This window comes from Lissotriton vulgaris, chromosome 9 (assembly GCF_964263255.1).
Source record: "Lissotriton vulgaris chromosome 9, aLisVul1.2, whole genome shotgun sequence".
Taxonomy (NCBI): domain Eukaryota; kingdom Metazoa; phylum Chordata; class Amphibia; order Caudata; family Salamandridae; genus Lissotriton; species Lissotriton vulgaris.
Window position 1 is genome coordinate 293,918,119 of NC_141697.1, and position 22,498 is coordinate 293,940,616.

Genomic DNA, 22,498 nt, shown 5'->3' on the forward strand with positions numbered 1-22,498 from the left:
GGCGGGAACAGGCGCGCCCCGGCTACGCCGCTTCGGGCATACCAGCCGAGACTCGCCTCCCGCCCAAGATGGCTTCCCGGGGGGATCGTGGTACTCTGCCATACGTTCGGGGGGACCGAATGGTCGCCCCTTTCCAATCTCTGCCTACACCATCTGTCTGTTTGTGTGTGTGTCTCATCTCACTTTCTGTGTCTAAAACAATTTACCATACTAAATGTTTTTGTTGAAATTTCTGGCTTTAAGTTTTTTTGACAAGGAACACACTGAGTGTGTATGTAAGCTGGTTACAAAAAGATTTTAACATTGTTTGTCATCTGTATTTGTAACCCTGGGCAAGTCCCTAAAAAGGACGAAACGCATTGGCTACTGTGAAGAAAGAAATTATAATTCAAAGAATAAAGGAATGTATATACTATGACACCTTGGTGGAAATATTTTCTTACTTTTTATTGTATGCAGATCAAATCTTTTCTTAACTTAACCGTTTCGTTGCTGCCGCCAGCCAACTGCCGTCATGAGCACTACCTGCGCACGTCGGTTGGCCGACACGGCCTGCCCACTCATCAGAATGCTCGCACCACGGTGGAATTGCAGCTGCGGTTAAGGTGTTAAGAAAATGTGTAAAAGCTTTTATGAGTACCAAAACATAGCGTGCATACTGGGTGCGAGTCGCCCTCCCATAAAAGACACGAAACAAGTTGTTGTCGTTCACCGCGTAGTCTTTTATTGAATCTTAAAGCAGTGTCATTAATCCTTTATTCATTTCGGATTATTAATCCTTTATTCATTTTGCTTATGGTAAATCTTTAAAATACTTTGCTTATAAATAAATCTCAAGATTGTACATTGTCATTATATTTTCAACCCCACTCCCCAAGGGGGCTTTCCTTAACCTTCGGGCTGTGCCAGCAGGCCACAACCAAGATAGCCTGCTCTCCTTAAGTTGACCACCCTCCGGACAACGGAGCCACAGGTAAATAATCAGCCAAGCTAGCCTGCTCTCCTTAAGTTGACCGCCCTCCGGTCAACGGAGCCGCAGGTAAATAATCAACCAAGATAGCCTGCTCTCCATAAGTTGACCACCCTCCGGTCAACGGAGCTGCAGGTAAATAATGTGCCTCCATGAGACAACCATACTGGGGCAAACCCCCTTCAATGTTATAAACATATACAAAGGCATCTTGGGTAGGAGAGGAGAGGTCAAGGACCACCAGCAGGTCAGTCCCCCCTCTCCCGCCAGCCCAGAGCCCCACAATGACTGCTTGCCCTTTCCAAGGGGCATCCAGTCCATACCAAAATGGAAGTCCACCGCCTTTTCTTGCCTGGGACCCCGCCATGCTCTTCCTTGTTGCCGGGATGGGTGGGTGGGTAATTCTTTTGCTGGTCTGCTGCCGGAGCTGTAGGGAGAAGACAAAGAGGATTAGTTCTGCCTCCCCCGAGGTTTTATACCCTTGGGGGAGGGAAGGTTGACCCTGCCTTCCTGGCGACTCTGGTCTCCCGCAATAGGTTCACTTGGACCTGCTTCGCCGGCTGCCCCTCCCCTGTCCTGCTGCTGCCTCCCGGACATTCTTGCTGGCTTCCCGCCCCAGATGCTCCCTAAGGGCGCCACGCCCCTAGGAGCGGGTGGCGCCGTCATAGCGTGCATACTGGGTGCGAGTCGCCCTCCCATAAAAGACACGAAACAAGTTGTTGTCGTTCACCGCGTAGTCTTTTATTGAATCTTAAAGCAGTGTCATTAATCCTTTATTCATTTCGGATTATTAATCCTTTATTCATTTTGCTTATGGTAAATCTTTAAAATACTTTGCTTATAAATAAATCTCAAGATTGTACATTGTCATTATATTTTCAACCCCACTCTCCAAGGGGGCTTTCCTTAACCTTCAGGCTGTGCCAGCAGGCCACAACCAAGATAGCCTGCTCTCCTTAAGTTGACCGCCCTCCGGACAACGGAGCCGCAGGTAAATAATCAGCCAAGCTAGCCTGCTCTCCTTAAGTTGACCGCCCTCCGGTCAACGGAGCCGCAGGTAAATAATCAACCAAGATAGCCTGCTCTCCATAAGTTGACCGCCCTCCGGTCAACGGAGCCGCAGGTAAATAATGTGCCTCCATGAGACAACCATACTGGGTCAAACCCCCTTCAATGTTATAAACATATACCAAGGCATCTTGGGTAGGGGAGGAGAGGTCAAGGACCACCAGCAGGTCAGTCCCCCCTCTCCCGCCAGCCCAGAGCCCCACAATGACTGCTTGCCCTTTCCAAGGGGCATCCAGTCCATACCAAAATGGAAGTCCACCGCCTTTTCTTGCCTGGGACCCCGCCACAGGGCGAGTAGCTTACTGGCGCGCTCGCCCTCCCCCCGACCTAAGATACTTTGTTGCTGGGTGCCACCTCGCACCACACCCTGTTCCTGTATCATTTCATGGCTGGTGACCCACAGGGCCTCCCAACAGTAACGTAAGGGGTAGACAATTGATAACTTCATTTCAAGCCGACTGCAACTTCTTGCAGTGACAAGCCTCCCTTGTCAAGCTACCTGGCCGTACCGCCTCAGTTAAATCATAGATGATTGCAAGCTTGGGGAGCATCTGGGAATTCTATGCTCAAGGAGGTTCTTTACTCCATTATCGAATGTGATACCCAAGGAAAGATGATGCAAAGAATGAATAATGGGACGCGTGCCCCTCGGCTGACTGAATCTAATCTTAGCTAAAGGGGTATTGCCGTGAATGTACATCCGACACTTAGTAACTGCGGGCGGTCGCATTAAGGGCATTATATCTAAATGAAGGCATACTTCACCCCCTTATCATGTGAACGCCTTACCATGTACATATAAGCTGCTTCGGTAAATCATCTGATTAACCTCAATTAATCAGAGCCATGACATACCAAGATATTAATAAACCAATTATTCCTAGGGAAACAAATTAATGTTTTCTTCTAGGACATGAGGTTATCCATTATTGGGACTGAGGTAACGCATAGCTAATCCATTAGTAAATGAGCCATGAACCCAATGCCAGTGACCTGATGCACGTTTACCGTCAGGGCATGTAGCCCGTAAACAAATGCGGCTCTTTACAATGACTTAGGATGTGTACTGGGCACTAACACGTGGTTGGGATTAGTTCAGGCCTTCCTCGCAATACTATTGTGTACATTATTCACTAGGTACTGTCCCGACACCGGAAAAGGCAAGATGCGTGAGAACAACCTGAAGAGGAGCTTGGAGTGTTACACCCTGAAGTAAATGCATCCTCTAATTTTTACTATATAAGGTTGGTTTTACGTGGTATAACATCCCTTCGTCGTACATGCGACCGCTGTGTACTAGGGAAAATAATAGGTAACGACCATGGGCCATTTGCTCGAATGCCAATTTTCCTGTTTAAAAAGGGGGGGGGGGGTGCGACACCTTCACCGCGTATTGATTGTACTCATGACGTAAAGATTTATAAGCATACCTCGTTAAGGATGCCAGGTCTCAGAGATTACGTGGATCATTGCAATGTAAACCCTGCCACTGGCGAAGATCCAACACCTGTCCCTTTAAGAAATTGATTCCCAATTTATAATGAACGGGATCGCCCCGGGCCTATGAGTACTTAATGCGGAAAGGTACATTACCCGCTTTAAGCACACCCATATAATAACGGCATTTAAAACATTGATTGAAATATTGAGAACAGGTCTAGTGTACTGTTTACCAAGTTATTTGTTAGTGGTAACCCTCTGGATTTGAGTCCTTTCGGAAGGGCAAACAGAGCCAAGACACCAGGTCACGATCTGTGACATAAACTGATTTGTTGAGGGAAACTGCCAGCCTAATCTATACCCTGCCTCCACAGTAAGCCTGCCTGCTCTGTGCCAAGCTACCACTGGGTGAGAAGTGTGGCTCAAATGGTTGGAGTGGCAGACCCCGATGCAGAGATCCGGCCCGGACCAGGGTCAGCTTCCCCGCCTCGGCGGATCTCAGGCTCAAATTTCCCTGGACCTGACAACTCTCGCCTCGGTGCCCACTCCAATCATGGAGTCCCACTCCGCAACTCGGGGCACTGGCCTGCCTAATCTACAAAAAAGGGGGGCCCCTCGCAGCGGGATGTCTGGCTTTCGCCTTAGGGCTGCCCAGTAATGGGCTATCTCACAGGGGAATACCCGGACGGGTTCCCCAGGCAAGCGTTGCGACGCTTTCGGCAGCCATGCGCTCTACAAATAAAACTACATTCATTCAACTCTGGGACATAACTGTTCCTCAATTATGAACATTACTGCATCCAAATACCTATACATGAATACATCATCATTCTAGGTTAGCGCCCGTTCTCCAAGGATCTTGCTTTAACCCTTGGGCTGCGACAACCAACGGATTCCAGGTAAGGAAGGAAACACAGGACCACCAGCAGGTCAGCCCCAAATCTCCCGCCAGCCCGGAACCCATACGCCTTAAAAGATAGGTGAATGCTACCTGGGTGCGATTATGTTCCTACTAATGTTAAGTGCCACTTGACCCTTAACGACTCAAAAAGGCGGAAAAGTGGGGGGGGCCTGCTTAATCGCCATCCACAGTTCGGCATTACCAACGCAAACCATGCAATACACGCTTCTTTGAATTAATGCACACACGTTCCATACCTCCAACCTAGCTAGTGTCTAGCGTAGGAAGACAGATTGTACGAAGTGTAATATTTGTACCATATGTGTGAAGACGTTGTTGCCAGAATAAGAGTACCAAAGGCACTTAGGCTAATGCTAGTCAGGCTCCGAGAGCCTAATGGGATTATCGCTTAAAAAGGAGTTCTGGAGGTAGCTTCGTGGGTCAGAATTGCGCCTCCCAGTAGGGCCGACTCAGACGTTCATCCTTAAGGGATCAGTACATTCGATAGCACTGGAACATGAGCTTCTGTAACCTCTCGGTGATACACACAATTCGATATCAAGTAACGCAGTATACCCATGTAAAACAAAGCATGCCTTCGTCAGGCAAGCCAAAGTATGCTGCGATGAACACACACTTATACAATACTGGCATTTGGACACTTGTATTGAAAACATAAATCCCTACTTCAATGAATTAACATACACAACTCAAGAAAGGGGATACCTAAAAGTACCTCAGTAATGCAGCTTATATCCGGCTGACTTCCGTTCCTTGTTTCCAGAATGCTTTTAAACACCAAGCGTGCCCCTGATGAAACAGAAGCTGCACTGCTTGTAAAAAATGCACCAGGTATGTTGGCCAGAAAAACATTGCCTGCAGGATTCCCCCGTTGGCCCACGCAAGTGCACTTTTGAAGATAAATGACCCGCCCTGGCCTTTTAGCAAAGTAATTGTCTTGAAAATCTCGCGCTCTCTTAAATGTTTGGCGGAATTATAGGGTCTTTGAGGATACAATGTACTCTGGCGGCTACATTATTTTACTTGGAAATGTTCTTCAAAGTGTGCCAGCCAGCTAATGCCAACTGTTCGGCATATTTCTGCGCATCAGCGGCGGAGGCGGGTGTGCACTTTTTGAAGATAAATGACCCGCCCTGGCTTTTTAGAAAATTAATTGTCTTGAAACTCTCGCGCTCCCTCAAAATGTTTGGAGGAATTATAAGGTCTTTGAGGATACGATGTACTCTGGCAGCTACATTATTCTTACTTGTAAGTGTTCTTCAGAGTCAACACTTCATATAAATTGATGCCAGGGATAAAACACAGTAACCGACTCTCATTTCCGATTATGCTCTATCAAAGGAGAGAACATGTTTCTAGTTTGTAAACAATAAAATCCTCGAAGGGAGAGCGCAACTCACCAGCATAATACAATTAGAGAGGGAGTGTAAGCGACACAGAGCCCTAACGCTATAGAGCGACCTGAGCCCCCAGCACGTGCCCCGTGGCTAGAAAACGTTACATCAATTGATTTCTTTATCTCTGTGTCTGAAGGAAAAGTCCAGGATTGCGCACAGTATACTGGCGCTTCTAATCAGTGGTGGCATTTCGCAATTCTATACAATGTAATTATATGGCACGAATAAATGAAGAAATAACTGGAGCTAGCTAGCCCACCAGAATAAATAACGCTTCTTCAGCGATATGGCGCATATGCAGTGTTCTCATCTAATATGCAAGCAAATGCATGGCCGTGTAACATGTTTGCGCATGCCCCATGCGTTTCAAACCAGGCCGGAAATGGCCGCTTACCAGTCCGCACCCATGGTGCCCTGACCACGAGGCATCCGCCATTACATTCTCCTCTTACTTCGCCGAGCTAGACTCCTGCTTCGGGCCTGGGTATTCTCCATGGCTGCATGCTTTCAGTTGCACTTTTCCTCGATGAAAACAAATAAAAAGTCGTTTAGGCAATTAATCACGCTCTCCTGCGACACATACAGCTTGCATCCGAACTGCTTATACGGGATGCCTAGCAATGTCCTGAAAAAGCCCCCCATTTGTACACTGTGGGCTTCGCTGCTACATGGCTCAAACTCACTCACAGCCCCCGTGCATTAACAGTGAGCATCTACTCTGCTAACAAAGGCATTTTATGAAATAAGAACCCCAGAAAAACTACTGCAACTCAGACGAGTAATCAGCGAACAGAATCAGCGAACAGACATCTCATAACTCACCCTGATTGACTACGCTGTGTGGCCCTCTCCTTTCCTCCGCGTGCAGCACCCAGCTACGCTGTAATTCTTTTGCTGGTCTGCTGCCGGAGCTGTAGGGAGAAGACAAAGAGGATTAGCTCTGCCTCCCCCGAGGTTTTATACCCTCGGGGGAGGGAAGGTTGACCCTGCCTTCCTGGCGACTCTGGTCTCCCGCGATAGGTTCACTTGGACCTGCTTCGCCGGCTGCCCCTCCCCTGTCCTGCTGCTGCCTCCCGGACATTCTTGCTGGCTTCCCGCCCCAGATGCTCCCTAAGGGCGCCACGCCCCTAGGAGCGGGTGGCGCCGTCAGTTAGAAAGTTTTGAACACAACACAATAAAAATACCACTACAGTGTATAATAATGGAGAATATTTTAATGATCAAAACAACGGAAAAATGAGAAAAAACCCAATAAGGGGTACATAAGATACAATTGTTTTTAAATTTAAATAAAAATAGTGCCAAAAAGTGCAAATGGTCAAGCTAGAATGGGACAAGGGTAAGATTTGAGGCAGACCAAGATACAGTACGGTTAGATACTAGATCCAGGTTGGTACTCATTAGAAAGTTTCTTTCAAACTTAGAATATTTTCAAGAAGGTATAGTCCTCATCAGGGCTAGGCTGAAAGATGAATCAAAAGATGGGCTCATTGATAACATGTTGACGAAGAACCAGGTCTCAGTAATCTATCAACGAAGGCAGAAAAAGATCAGAGTGAAAAAAGTATGGAGTCCGCATCCAGGAATTAATCACTATTGTTGATCGGATGATGCTAGGCTTTGGGCCCAGTGAAGATTTTTACCTTTGGACTTAGTTACTTTTCTGGAAGTCAAATTCCTTCAGCGGGGCAAGGGTGTAGGCCATAGCCAAAGAGGGTTTAATGTTGTTGGTTGCCAATCAGCATCTGGCCGGTAAATCGGATTTGCTGTTTTGGGGAAGAATGTAGCAGAAGCTACGGCAAAGTCAGGCTCACCAGCTATGCACTCTCATTGGATCGACTTAGCAGGATGGTCTCAGTCTTCAGCCCATTATCCAGTCAATAATTCTTGAGAAACTTTCTAAGTCTCAGGGTTTAGGTTTAGGCAAGAGCAGCACATTATGATACCAGAAAAGGTTCCAAGAACTCAGTAACAGCACTTGGAGGTCAGGCCTCCCTCCATCAGAAGCCAGTTGAAACTGGTTAGGTGGGCTTGTCCAGGAAAGTGGGATTCTTTCATCTTTTGTGTTCCTGTAGCTTAACATGAGGTCAGTCTGCTCACACTTGGAGTCCACTTCTTTATCCTGGGTAGAAGTGGGAGCAGGTCCAAACCTTAGGGTTCACCTCACAGGTCTTAGGAGGAGCTGCCATTCTTCAGTCCTCCACAGGTCCTGTAGTGTTTTAAAGAGGGTGCCCAGGTGTGCCACAATTATTTTTGGCACTAGCCTATAGATGGGATGACTCCTGACCCTTCCCCAACCTATAAGGAAAAGGTTCCATGGGGTAACCCTACCTACTTTTACAACAGTTCCTTGTATTCACCTGCAAACAATGCCACAGTGCCTCTCTCTAAGACCAAGATGGCAACCCCTATGTTCCTGGTGTAGAGCTCCTATGCCCACACTAGAGTTCTGGCCAGGGAAAGGAGTAATCCCTCCTCTCTGAACATTCAGACCTTGTTCTGGGGGCAGCTGCTCTCCCAGTGGAGATGGTGCTTGGCTAGCTAACATTTGCCTAAGACAATGTAGCCCTCGGTGAAGATAATTATGTTTCTGGGCTTCTTATGAGAAAAACAGAAAACTTTCCCACACCACAAGCCTTTGCTTCAGCACTGTGAGCAAATTCATAGCTCATAAATTGGGCTCCCGGTTCTATGGTATTTATTTTTTTGAAATTTCCATCTGGATTTATTTTGTATCCATATTTATTATGGGTTTTGTGAAAAAAATACAGCTGAAATTAGTATAATTCCACATGTATTTAACCAATAAATATGCAGTAATTCTTGAATGCCTGCCAAGTTTCAGTGATATGAACAACCGCAGATGATAAATCAATGCACTTATATGAAAATATGCTAATTTCAGCATATGCCTTGTGCATATCTACTACTGTTTAAGCCTCTTTACCCAAATTTTGTTTTATTTTTTAACCCACACTCCTACCTATCAATCCACACAACAATTGGCTTGGCAGTCAGGGCAAAGTGTATTTAGAATCACTCAAAAAACACCCAATTTCCATTTCTATCCACATTTACATATAAATCCAGACAAGAAAATACATGGTTTTCTGTCTGTATTTATATGTAAAAATCAGTAAAAACTGAAAACAGGGAGACTTTCTAATTAAAGAGCTATTCTGCTTCTCTGTGACAGTTGGAAGCTCATTCAAGTGGGCTTCTAAATCTTTTAGGCAGGCAAAATGTGACCTTTAGTGAGAATCTGACTTCATCAATGAACTGGATTTGTAATAAATATTTAAAAAAGTCAAATAACTATTTTTTTCTGCTGGTTCTTAGGCAGAGATAAGTTATAGCATTTTAATATTAACTTCTAGTACTTTCCTGTGGAACAGCTAACTTGCTACAGGGCAATAGCTTTTGGGACCTGGTCACTGTAACCAGTTTTTACATTAAACATTTACATGTCCCACTTTTAAATATAAAACAAAGATGCAGTGTCGAACAAACGGCGCTGTGCCCTTGGTGGCACTCCTTGAGAGATCGTATCTCTGGTTACATTTGCTGGTGTTCCGTTTCAATGTACAACACAAGAAGTTGTAAATACTTGATTCTTTAAGCAATGCGTTCTTTATTATCCAAGAATTCCTAATACTTAGTAGACATTCAAAGGATTGATTTCATCCAGGAATAATTCATACTATGATATCGCTTTTTCATTTGACGAGTTATCCAATTACGAAAGATACGTCCCTATGCATTTCGGGACTCATGCCCTTCATCAGGGGACTGGTATACAATCTGAAAATAAAAGTTAAGCACTTAGGAGTGGGTACTCTGCCTCAAACAGATGCTAAAATAAAGCAAACGTGATTGTGCAACTGTATTGTCAAGTGCTCTTCGGCGTCATCTGAGGTGATACAAGCTGAATGGTGAATCAAAAGTTCAACGACTGGGTGGTGAGTTGGAAGTTAAAACGGGTGAGATTCACGGTGCTCAAAGAAATGGGTAGGGTGCCATATGGAGTCTCGCAAGTAAACGAAAGTCCACACTACGTTTTACAGAGGAAAAAGCCTGGCTGGAATGCGTATCGCGTTACGAGAATTTCTAGAAGTGCACATTTCATATTTCGGGTGAAAAAAAGCGTGCTGGAGTGCATGCCGCGTTACGAGAGTATTAAAACCTGTTTGAGTGCCTGGTCGGCAACTGACATGCAATCTGTTTGTGAAACAAACAGGTGTTTTCTCTTACCGCAAACAGATTGGAATTGCATATCTCGCATTTCCGTGATTGTGCTCCGATGTTCTTTCTCGTGTGAGTGTGACCACCGCGGAAGGGTTTGGATATTATTGCTGTCTGTGTTGCGAACAGTGACAAAGGACTCAAGGGTATCCGAGGGTGTTGGCCATCTTGAAACGGGTAAATTCTACCCCAAGTGTTAATAAAGTTTAGTGTGGAAAAAGGCATGTGTTAGCGGGAATGGAGTAAAACATTTTTAAAATTAAAAAATTAAAAAGGCGTGTGTTGGCGCGAATGGGGTTAAAAAATGAAAAGTGAAAGTGGGGTGCATTGACCAATGCTAGTAATCAAGAGTTGGTCGCTGATTATTAGTTCTAAGGTTGGTGTAGAATAAAGTGTGAGTGACATGAAGAAGGAAAATTAAGGTATGACAATATGACAGATAAAATAATAAAGAATGTGAAATGTACAAATCAAACAAAATTCGATTTGATGGCACCAGTGGTCATATTGGTCTAGGCGACAATAGTTCAGTGAAAAGATATTCAACAAAAACTGATACACAAATAGTTCAGCATGTCAAAGGAAACAACTGTATTCCATCCTGTCGTTGAGGTCTTTTGACTGACATGCGTCAAGTCTATTGATCCAAATTATTTCGCGTTGTAGAAGTCTCTTTCTGTTATCAACACCCTGTCTGACAGGGACAACCTCCAAAACGAGGAATCTCAATTGGCTTATGTTGTGTTGGTGGGAAATGAAATGTGCGGCGAACGGTGACTTCAAAACTCTGTTCCTGATCGTGCTTTTGTGTTCTGTTACGCAAACTTTTATCTTTCTCTCAGTTTTGCCTACGTACGGAAGGCCGCACAGACATTTCAACAGGTACACTAAGTTCATCAAATCACATGTGGCATTCGTAAATAATTTGATTGTCTTTCCTGGTGCCGGATGGTTGAATGACTTCCCATGAATGATGTTACGGCAGTGACTACAGTTTAAGCATGGTCTTGTGACTGTATATATTGTCCCAGATTTTTTGGGTGCGGCTTCCAATACATCTTTAATGTTCCTGGACCGTTTATATGCAAAGAGTGGCAATTGATTGAAAATCCCATTAAAATCCGGTTCTTGTTGTATCATCTGCCAATTCTTCAAGATAATCTTTTTGATTTCTGAACTTCTGGTGGAGAATTTTGACACGAATACTGATCTTTGATTCTGCTGTTGACTTTTGTTGGTGGATAGCAGATCCCTGCGGTTCTTGGAGTCTATCAGTTCCTTTGCTGTTTACAGGACTGAATCTGGGTATTTCCTATCTCTGTATCTTTGCAGCATGTTGGATTCGGTTTTGGAATATATTTCAGGTTCTGAACAGATTCTTTTTATTCTGAGCAGTTGCGAGTATGGTAAGTGTTTTTTTAAAGGAAAAGGATGACAACTGTCAAAGTGCAATAATAATAATAATAATAATAATAATAATAATAAAAGCATCTTATATAGCACCTGGTTACACTAGGAAACAGTGTGTCCCCGCGCTGTGTGAACAAAGGACTGGGCAGCTGCCGGGAGAAGGAGGAATAGGAGAAAGGAAGGTAAAAAGGGGAACTCATAGCTTCAGGAACAGATAGGTTTTTAGTTTTTGACGGAAGATTTAATCTGATGGCTCCATCCTGAGTTCAATGGGTAGGGAGTTCCATTCTTTACTGGCCAGGTATTTTAAGGACTGACCACCCATACGCGCCCGGTAAATTCTGGGCACTTGAAAAAGCATACAGCCTAGAGATCTTAAATGGCGTTTGGGTTGATACTTGGTCAGTAATTTTTGGAGGTATATTGGTCCTTTCGCTTGGGCAATGTGGTGAGTCAGGCACATTATTTTAAATACAATGCGCTCTCGTATAGGCAGCCAATGAAGGGTGGCTAAGGCGCGTTTCCCTGAGGACTTTCTAAACAGGTTAAGTGCCAATCTAGCAGCTGCCTTTTGCATGCATTGTAGACGCTGAAGACCTTTTTTGCTCAGACCCATATACAGTGAGTTACTGTAGTCAAGATGAGGGGTTACAAGGGCATGGATCAGAATTTTCCTACTAGTTGCAGGGAGAGAGTCCAGGTTCTTACGTAGAGTCTTGAGGATGCCGTAGCATTTGCTTTGAATCCCTCTAGTGTGGTGTTCAAAGGACAGAGTTGAGTCTAATCTGACCCCTAAGTTGTTCACCTGCTCTGAGGGCTTTGGAATTGCGCCAAGTTCTGATGGCCACCATGCAGATGACCAGATGGATGGAGTCTTCCCCAACACGAGAAGCTCTGTTTTATTCGCATTGAGGCATAGACAGTTGGTTTTCATCCATCCAGCTAGATCACTAAGACATGCCGAAAAGCTAGCCAAGGCTTCCTCTGGCGGCCGAGATAGTGTCACTATCAGTTGAGTGTCATCCGCGTATGACACCATCTCGACCCCGTACGCCTCGACTATCTTGGCCATGGGTGCCATATAAAGATTGAATAGCGTAGGGCTCAGGATTGAGCCCTGTGGCACCCCGTGCCTGAGTGATCGTACTTCCGATTTAAAAGGTGGGCAATGGACTTGGAATTGCCTATTTGCCAAGAACGCGCGCATCCATTCATGAGCCAGGCCCTCAATTCCAACCTTGCTAAGACGCGAGAGTAGTCGGGGGTGTGAGACGGTATCAAATGCCGCGCTCAGATCTAACAACAGGAGCGCAGCTGTCATCCCCTCATCTACTCTACCTCTTAATGCAATGCATTTTTTCCTGTTCGTGGGTTTAATGTGTAATTCTGTCTCGATCTTGTGGTCCTTCACCATGACCGTAATGTCAAGGAATGGTAGACTCTGAGTACTCACTGAGTGTGTGAATTTGGTGTGGTCATCAATGTTATTAATGTCAGTGATGAATTCAGTGATTTCTTCCGATGGGCCTGACCAAATGAGTAAAATGGCATCTATGTACCGCCAAAAGTTCGGTATCCTGTCCTGCTATCCTGGGTTGTTTAAAATGTGGTCGAGTTCCAGACGATGCATGAAAAGATTCGCATAGATGGGAGCTGCACAATTTCCCATTGATGTGCCAACAAGTTGCATGTAATACTCTCCATTCCATGTGAAATAACTGTGGTATAATGTGTACTGTAGTAATTCTAGTAATAGTACTTTTAATTCTTCCTTAATGGGATGATGTATTAAAAATTAGTTGATGGCTTCCATCCCTCTATTGTGGGGTATAGATGGGTATAAAGCACAAACATCTATTGTGCATAAGGTGTTGGTGGTGTCAGGGTCCAGTACAATTTGTTGAAGTTTGTTCAAAAAGTCAGTAGTATCATGTAAATACGTGGTCATGCTCTTCACAATCGGTTGGAGATAAATGTCTATATATTTGCCTGTTGGTTCATGGATCGAGTTTTTTGTGGACACTATTGGACGAAATGGCGGTTTCTGAAGGTTTTTGTGTATCTTCGGAAGCATATGCAAGCTTGGGCACTTGGGGTTTGTTTGTGTAAGGTACTTCTTATCTTTCTATGTGATGGTTCCCATCAAGTGAGCTTTATCCAAGATGGTTTTCAGTATTTTTGCAAAAGCCCCTGTGGGGTCCTATGTCAATGTCATGCAGAGATCCGGGTTCTGGACGTGGTCTGTAACACTCGCTTGGTAAAATTCAAGATCCATAATAACCAGTGCTCCTCTCTTATCCGCCTTGCAACATTTGATATGTTTGTTGTTAACAATCTGGTTAATTGCTTTTTGTTCCTTGGGATTGAAATTGCTTCTTTTTGGTTCAGATTTTTTAAAGAGCTCCTTAATGTCATTCAAGGAGATTGTTTCCGGAGTCTGTAATTTTATGGCTGATGGGTGCCGTAAATGTGCTTTTGATTTTTAAATCCTTACATGTGTCCTCAGACCTTGAGAAGGTAGGTGGAGCAATATTGAGCATGAATTTATATAAGCTGACTTCGATCTCAAGTTCGTTAGAATGATATGTAGGGACAAATGATGTCCCTCGCTGTAAAATTGCCATTTGGGTGTTCAACTTCTTTGGAAATGTTGATCACTAAGTTTTTTTGCTCCTTGTCGATTGTGCTATGGGTGCTGTGGACTCTCTTGTGGCTTCTGCTCCTCCGGGTTCGATTACGGCCGGGCCTTTCTCTAAAAAGGACCCCCTGTGGTGGTCGCGTCAGTTTGCTTCGGAATTTCGGTTGTCCTGAACGGTGGAGTATTTTGGGGTCTACCAATGTTGGGCCCGCCTCTCTGTGTTGATGATCCATCAGATGTTGAGCTGCCTTCGTCCGAAGATGGATTGTTAAATGGTCTTTGCTGTCTTCACTGGGCGTATACCTCCGCCCAGCTGTACACCTCACTCAGCTTGTAGTCCATGGTGTCTCGTTTGTACTTCCATATTTTCCTGTCATTTATCTCTTATGTGTATTTATCCAATTGGATGTTTCTGTCATTCAAGGCTTTTTCTAATTCCTCTTTTGACATGTTTTTGTCCAGGTTTTGATGTATTTGTGCTATCTCTTTTTCCAAATCTTCGATAACTTTTGAGAGTTCTTCGACTATTAGAAGAATCAAGTCAAGGTTTACAACGGTTGAGAATGGCGTACCATCGCTCGGTGAATTTGGGGTCGTTCCTGCAGAGTGTGGGTTTCAACGCGATTCGTAGTCCTCTTGGGATCGGTTGGTCTTTGTGGTATCTTATTAAAGTACCCGCGTGTAGGCGTTGGGTAATGATGCGTTTGCTTGTATATAATAGTTGCCTTAGCATGCTTGGTGTAGAAAAAGTGCTGGTTGAGGAAGGGTCCACTTCCTGAATCAAAGAATAAATCCTGCTGGTTTCTTCAGATGTAAAACCGAATGTGTCGGTACGGTTTGCCGTGATGTTGGCAATTTCTTTGTAAGACATGGCGTGATTGGGTGCTCGCACTTGTTGGTCAGTGGGAATTCGGAACACAATCACGGAAACGCAAGATACGCGATTCCAATCTTTTTGAGGTAAGAGAAAACACCTGTTTGTTTCACAAACAGATTGCATGTCACTTTCCGACCAGGCACTTGAACAGGTTTTAATACTGTCGTAACGCGGCATGCACTCCAGTCACGCTTTTTTTCACCCGTTATATGAAATGTGCACTTCTAGAAATTCTCGTAACGCGATACGCATTCCAGCCAGGCTTTTTCCTCTGTAAAATATAATGTGGACTTTAGTTTACTTGTGAGACTCCATTTGGCACCCTACCGATTTCTTTGAGCACCGTGAATCTCACCCGTTTTAATTTCCAACTCACCACCCAGTCGTTGAACTTTTGATTCACCATTCAGCTTGTATCACCTCAGATGACGCCGAAGAGCACTTGACAATACAGTTGCACAATCACGTTTGCTTTATTTTAACATGTGTTTGAGGCAGAGTACCCACTCCTGAGCGCTTTACCTTTTATTTCCAGGTTGTATACCAGTCCCCTGATGAAGGGCTTGAGTCCCGAAATGCATAGGGACGTATCTTTCGTAATTGGATAACTCGTCAAATGAAAAAGCGATATCATAGTATGAATTATTTCTGGATGAAATCAATCCTTTGAATGTCTACTAAGTATCATGAATTCTTGGATAATAAAGAACGCATTGGTTAAAGAATCAAGTATTTACAACTTCTTGTGTTGTACATTGAAACAGAACACCAGCAAATGTAACCAGAGATACAATCTCTCAAGGAGTGCCACCAAGGGCACAGCGTCGTTTGTTCGACACTGCATCTTTGTTTTGTCCAAATCCATTCCCCCCAAGGTCAGGAGGGGTCCACCCAGTGGCACCCAAAAGAAACGTTTACAGTATAAACAGATTAAATTACATTCCATCTACCGTCATCTACACAGGGAGTACCGCACACCACGCTTCATTCCCACTTTTAAATATCACATAATACCCTGCTTTATTGGGCATTAAGGCTTAATTAGGGGTGACTTACTAATATTTAAAAAGAGGGTTTAGTCCTGTCAAAGGGGGTTATTTTGCTGAGTCGAAATTGCAGTTTAATTCTACATAGCATGGTTACCAGTGGGAGGACTGCTGTCAAGTTTTGCATTGTTACTTTAGTGGTGGAACAATCTATGTTGCCGTCCACACGTAGCATTTAATTTACAGACTTTGGGCACACTTTGTAAAATACACTGCAGACTTATGGCTAAGATAAAGAGAAGTGTGGCTCAGTGGTTAGAGGCGGCAGACCCGGAAGCTGGCATCGACCGTGGACCAGGGTTTGATTCCCCGCCTCGGCGGGTCTCGGGCTCAAAGTTCCACGGCCTCGACAATTCTCGCTCCGGTGCCTACTCACCTCACGGGGTCTCACTCTGCAACTCTGGGCAATAGCTTGCGTAATCTCCACGACGGCCCCTCGCGGCGGGATGCCTGGCTTTCACCCTGTGGACACCCTGCCGGGGCCTCTCACAGGGGAATACCAGGACAGGTTCCCTAAGCAAGCACCAGGATGCCCTTTGGGTGACAGGTCGCGCTATATAAATACACCTACATTTACATTTACAGTTACATAAATTAGGAGTATAGCCTATTTTAACATGTTTTAGGGGTCGGAGCAGAAATACTTGGTGAGCAGTGTTCCAGAGCACAGAATATTTTTTTTTTAAAGCAGCATCAGTCCATAAAGTGGTGTGATCATTGCAAAAAGACAATTTTGCTTGACAGCACAAGAATAATTCCAAAAATCAATGGACTTACCACTAACTTAGGGCTCTCGGGTAGCATGCTACCCTCTGTAAAGCACTTCAATGACTCATCAGCGTTAGTATGCACTATATGATGCAATTTCAACTCAGTTCCATTCAATAAATAGCTGTGACTTAGCCAAGCTACAGCATACACAGAATAGCAGTCCTGGGTGAGAAAGAACAAACAGTTCCTCCCACATTCCTTGGAGAGAACTGCCAGTATGTCAGGGACATTGATTTTAAGAAACATTTTCCACAAACAAACTCCTGTGGTCTTTGGAAAATAAAATTTCTGGCTGTTCCGTCAGGAGGCCATCCAGGCATTGAGGGCCTGATTCACAAAGGTAAACATACACTTTTGTGTAAGTTTATGATTTTGTGCAATTCACAAAGCAATTTTGCAAATAGCATCTTTACTCATAGTGGATACTCCATACATAAAAATATAGGCAGCGCTAAAGGCCCTGCTGTTTGAGCTCTGCATTTGAACCTAAACCCAGGACTACCAGAGTGACTACAAGGGCTATCTTGTTTACCTCCTATTCAGAGCCGCAGGGACATAAAAGGTTCCCACCATCTTGAACCCGCACCTGGACTCAGCCTCAGTAACACTTTCTGAAATTTTTTTTTTAGTAGCATTTTAAAAGACATACAATGTCCAACATGTAATTAACATACAGACCATTCTACAACAACATCCACCATCCAGTTTTTGCAACTTTACATTGTTATGTGTGATTGCATTGTTACAGCAAAGCTATTAAGCACATTTTTTGTCAACTTGGTACATTTGCAAATATTCAACCAAATATTTCCCATAATCTCTAGGCTTTGAACCCGTAGGTAGCTCCTCCTCATACGTTTGCAAGGTATCTTTACAATACGTCAGATCTTTGATCCACTGTTTAACCTTTGGGGCCTTTCTACTACCCCAACGTAGTGATATTCTGCGCTTGGCTAGTAGTAATGTAATTACACAAAATTTGCGGTTAGTGGCCCGTACACCTGGAACAAGTCCCAGTAAGCATGTACGCACCGAACAGTCAACATTAATGCCTAACATAGAACCCAAAGAATCAAGGGGGGGGGGGAATGAACCACTTGTCCTGTGTTACCAGGGTCTACGAGGACGTGGGGTTGGCCATCTTTGTAAAAAAAACCTCATATGCGAACACAGGCGTGAGGCGGTATATCTTGGTTTTCCGCCGTTCAGTGTCGCAACAGCATTATCATTGGGTCTTTTCCTTGGTTATTATGCTGACCTCCACCCGGAGGAAGACCAACTGGTATTGCAGTAGTGGTCAGAATTGAGAAGGGTGTGTGTATTATGTGCTCAAGTGAATAAAAGTGATTAATTAAAATTCCTTATACCAAGACTCTTGTATTTTATTCTGTGAGTCATAGGTGTAGGAAATTAAAAGCAGTGACATGCGTCAGTAGGCCTAATTATTAGCCTTATGCACTGTGCAATATGATCAACATGTTTCAGCCTTCTGGTTATTCTAGAGGCTTTCGTCAGGATCAGTGTTTTAAGAGCTTGTTGTGGCTCTTAACTTGAAAAAAGTGGATTACTCACCACTTTTTAAAGTACGGAGAAAAATGTATCTGTACCTTGTTAAAGTCGGGCTTTCTGCTCCATCGAAGAAACCAGGCCAGATGGGCAGACCTGTTGCGGTGCTGCCGCCACTCCGAGTTACAAAGGAGTGAGGGAGACGCCAGCAAGGCCGCGGAAAAACTTCCCCGCGGAAATCGTGAGAATTGTGTCACCGCTGGGTCATCGCTGCACAAATCCCCTCGTGGGCCACTATGGCACCAAGGGGCAACACTGTACTCCCGAAAAATAGGGGAAAAGGACTCTCTAAATCCCGCAGAGCACCCACAAAGGGAATGGGAAAATCAGCTGTGCCAACAAACTGTATCTTGCTCCAGTAACCAGTAACCCAGTAATCCGTGCCAACAAGTCTTGTTGCAGTGTTCTCCTACAAACGGACAACAACCAGGGGGGGCAAGTGCAGCCCCCTCCCCCCGTCTTCCCTTCGTTGTGAGGTCTCTTAAGCAGCATTGGGGGGCCCAGTGCCCAGTGCCCTCACCTAAGCCACAATCAAGGCAAGATCTTCAGGACTTAACAGAAGTAACTCTGGGCAGCCCAGCGCGACAGAGTACTCGCGAGCGCTGCTGCCATTAGAGGTCGCTGCAAAGTAAGAGCCGGGGTGGTGGTCTAGGCTGGTCTGACTAGGTCCGACTCCGCCAGTGGCCCCCCCTGTGTGCTCCACTCGCTCACGCTAGCCCTTCAGTGGGCTTCCAACAGAAGGGCGCAGACGCTGGGAGAAACGCCAGATCTATTCCACATTGAGGGCACTAACCTCATTTAAATTTATTACAACTACCCTGACATTAGAAGAAACCCCCGCCTCAACTTCGCCCTCATTACAATGCGCACTAGGAGCAGCCTCCAATTGCAACCCATACCCCCCCCACATAAGTCTGCCAAACGCCAGAAATCTAAGTTGTTTTATCCCCAGGAGGCAGGTCATGGCCACCAATCTCCATTCCTTCCACTGCGGCTTGAATGAACGGAAGAGGCCGACGAGAAGTTCCTAAAGGCCCCAATGGAAGCCCCCAAGGGCGTAAAAATGCCAATCAACCTTCCTGCACAACTCGCTTGTCCATCAGATTCATCAAAAACAAAAAACAATGGCAATGCAGACATCAGAGATCACTTCTTCCGGATCAGTCAGCTAAATAAATCCGTCCCTCAACTTTCAAAAGACAAGAATATAAAACTCTCTCATCTATCAATAAATTCTCCAGTCCCCTCTAACCCAATTTCCCTTCATCCTGAAATAACCATCTGTCGCAAGACCACAGCTAGCGATATTGTTACTGTACCAGCCAATCCATCAGTCAGTCATTCCCTCTCTCACCCCACATTACCCCTGCTTCTCCCAGAGAAACAACTTCTACAATCAAGCCCAAGTAAACTGTCTGATGTCATTCCATCCTCGGCAATGTCCGCTTCTCCAGTTTCATCGCACACCAACAATCCTGTCTGTGCCTCTGGTCTAGAGAAAGGAAATCCATCTCCCCAGCTGGGAAAAGACAAAGATATAGTCAAAACCATGGCACGTACCTCAGCTGATTCTATAATCTGGATTTCATCGACTCACTCCCCGATTCAATCATTAAAGCTTTTATCCTTGCAAAGGTCACTGCTGCACGAAAACATGCCAAATATCCCAAAGGATACATCAAACGATTACACTCAAAAACGTAGTTTTGATTTTCCGTCGCAAACATCCACTTTGATTCCCAACGGAGTACTTCACTTCACTCTTTCCAGCAACAATGACTCACCCGAGGCGACAACCAAAGCAAATCCACCTAATGTCCCATTTGCAACTACCAACAATCCCGCAGCTGGAATCAAAGACTGCAGTCTAAACCAAGCATCAAAAAAAAATTCCAAAAAGATCAAATTAACTCATTCATCAACTCACCTTTCGTATACAATTTTCCCACTGGAAATAATCGCCCTTTAACAGGCCTTAGACAAGGGACCTCTCAAATTAATTAAGGAATGCCTAAAGTTGAAGCACTTCTCGCAGTCACTAACCAAGCTTTGAATTCTATGGCTAATGCTGCCCCCATGCATGCTGACAAGCTTGACACTCAGATAACTATCCTCCAATTATTAGCAGACTCTATAACGGGTATAGACTTAAAACTGGACCAGCTAAACTCGCTGATACGAAGAGCCCAAAAAAACGTGGCTCAAAACTACATTCCCACAATAAATCCAAGTCAGGAACCAATTACAAACACAAACTCATATCCAAACTATGCTCAAATCAGTTGTAATTGTGAGCCCTTAATAAAAAAACTTGAGTCTTTGCCCGAAGTAATGTCCACTTTCATAGAAGATTTGAGGACAAAGTCTCAGACCAGACCACAGAAATCAAGCACTCTGACTCAATCTCAAACCCAAGAAACTTCTAGAACATTAAAATTAAGCTCTAACAATCAAGATCGCCCTAATAACAACAACAATAGTCCAAAACTGGATCAGCCATTACTCAATGCCATAACAAATCTTCACTACGACCAGCCTTTTTCTGTGGTCAAGATCTCACTTTAGGCCCCGAAGGAAACATCTTTTATTCCGACAACGTTACCGCTTCTCCCTCACAATCACAGACTGCTGAAGACACGACTACACAACCTAACATTGAAGAAACGCCACCTATCACATCAAGCCTTTCTATGTCCTCAACCAAGACCAAACAAACTCTGAAGGAAGGAACATCCTTGTCTAGAAAGAACAAGAAAAAACTGAAGAAATTAAACAAAGCAAGAAAAAAGGGTAACGCATTATTACAATGGCTTGGAACAAACAAGAGGGATTCATCTATGAATTTGACTAAGCAGCTAGAAAAATCAGCGGACTCACGAAATGAAAAAATTGAAAACCTGAAAAACTCTTTAAATCATACGCAGAATTTATTAGACATAAAGGAAACTAAAACAACTAAAAACAGTAGTAATAATAAAAAATCTCATAGTGACGGTCCCAGCCAAAATGATAATCCTATTAAACTCATTAATATAAGTCCCTCTGCCACCATTGGTGAAAAAAGCAAACCCTCTATTCAAGACCTAGGACAAATAACAAGAACTTATACTTCAGAAATTCCACAGCCAAGAATAGAAGAAGAACAGCCCTATAACAAGGCCATTACAGAGGATGCTAGACCTGACAACAAGACGCCCTTCGTTCAAAAATCGGCTATGGGAAGCGACTTGCCCACAAGTACCTGCTCCTTGACTTTAAAACCAATTACTCAAGAAAATTCGGAGTATCCATGCAACGAAAAGTCCCTGACGGATCCTCTAACCCGCAGCCCCAACCACGTACAATTGCACAAACTGAATCCCAACAATCAAGAGCCTCGACCCATACAGCAACAACACAAAAAAAAATACTGTACCCGGAATATGAATCCCAGGATCAATGGGACAGTCTAAATAAAGGAAATATTCTAAAGCTATGCTTGCACCTCCCAGGCATTGAAAGCGTTAATTCAGCGGACATCGAAACAGTGGCTTTTATAGACCCCGTAATGGGACAAAAAAACGAGTCAACTGTGGTTACTTTTTTCAATCCAGATCAGGCTGCAAGACTAATGAAGAACGCAAAACAACTGAGTGAATGGGGCATTTAGGCTAGCCTTTATACAATCACCAATAATCCGACCTTTCTATAAAATACTTCGGAATCTAATATTTTTGGACCAGACTTAAACCAGGAAAGGATGAACCAGCAGTTACCCCCGACACTACATGGTCACAGACAGGAATTGAGACCCCGCTTCAAGTTACAGCTACAACAGCAGGAGGACCACGAAAATGCATATTCAAGCTGAATAAATCCCAAGATTGGTCTTGGTTCTCCCAGGCCTTAGGGTAGTGCACAGACAACTTCGCACGAAAACAATCCAAATTATGACATAGCCCACTGCTTAAATATATGCTCCTGGAACATCCGGGGCCTAACAAAAGAGAAAATAGAACGATTAACTACAGACCTCCGGAAGACCCACAACATCTTTGCTATCCAAGAGACCTGGGCCCTGGAGGAAACCATGTGGGAAGATTTTACCGTAATGGAATCCTTCGCCATCCCATCCATAGCAGGTGGCCATGCATCCGGGGGTGTGCTGATCG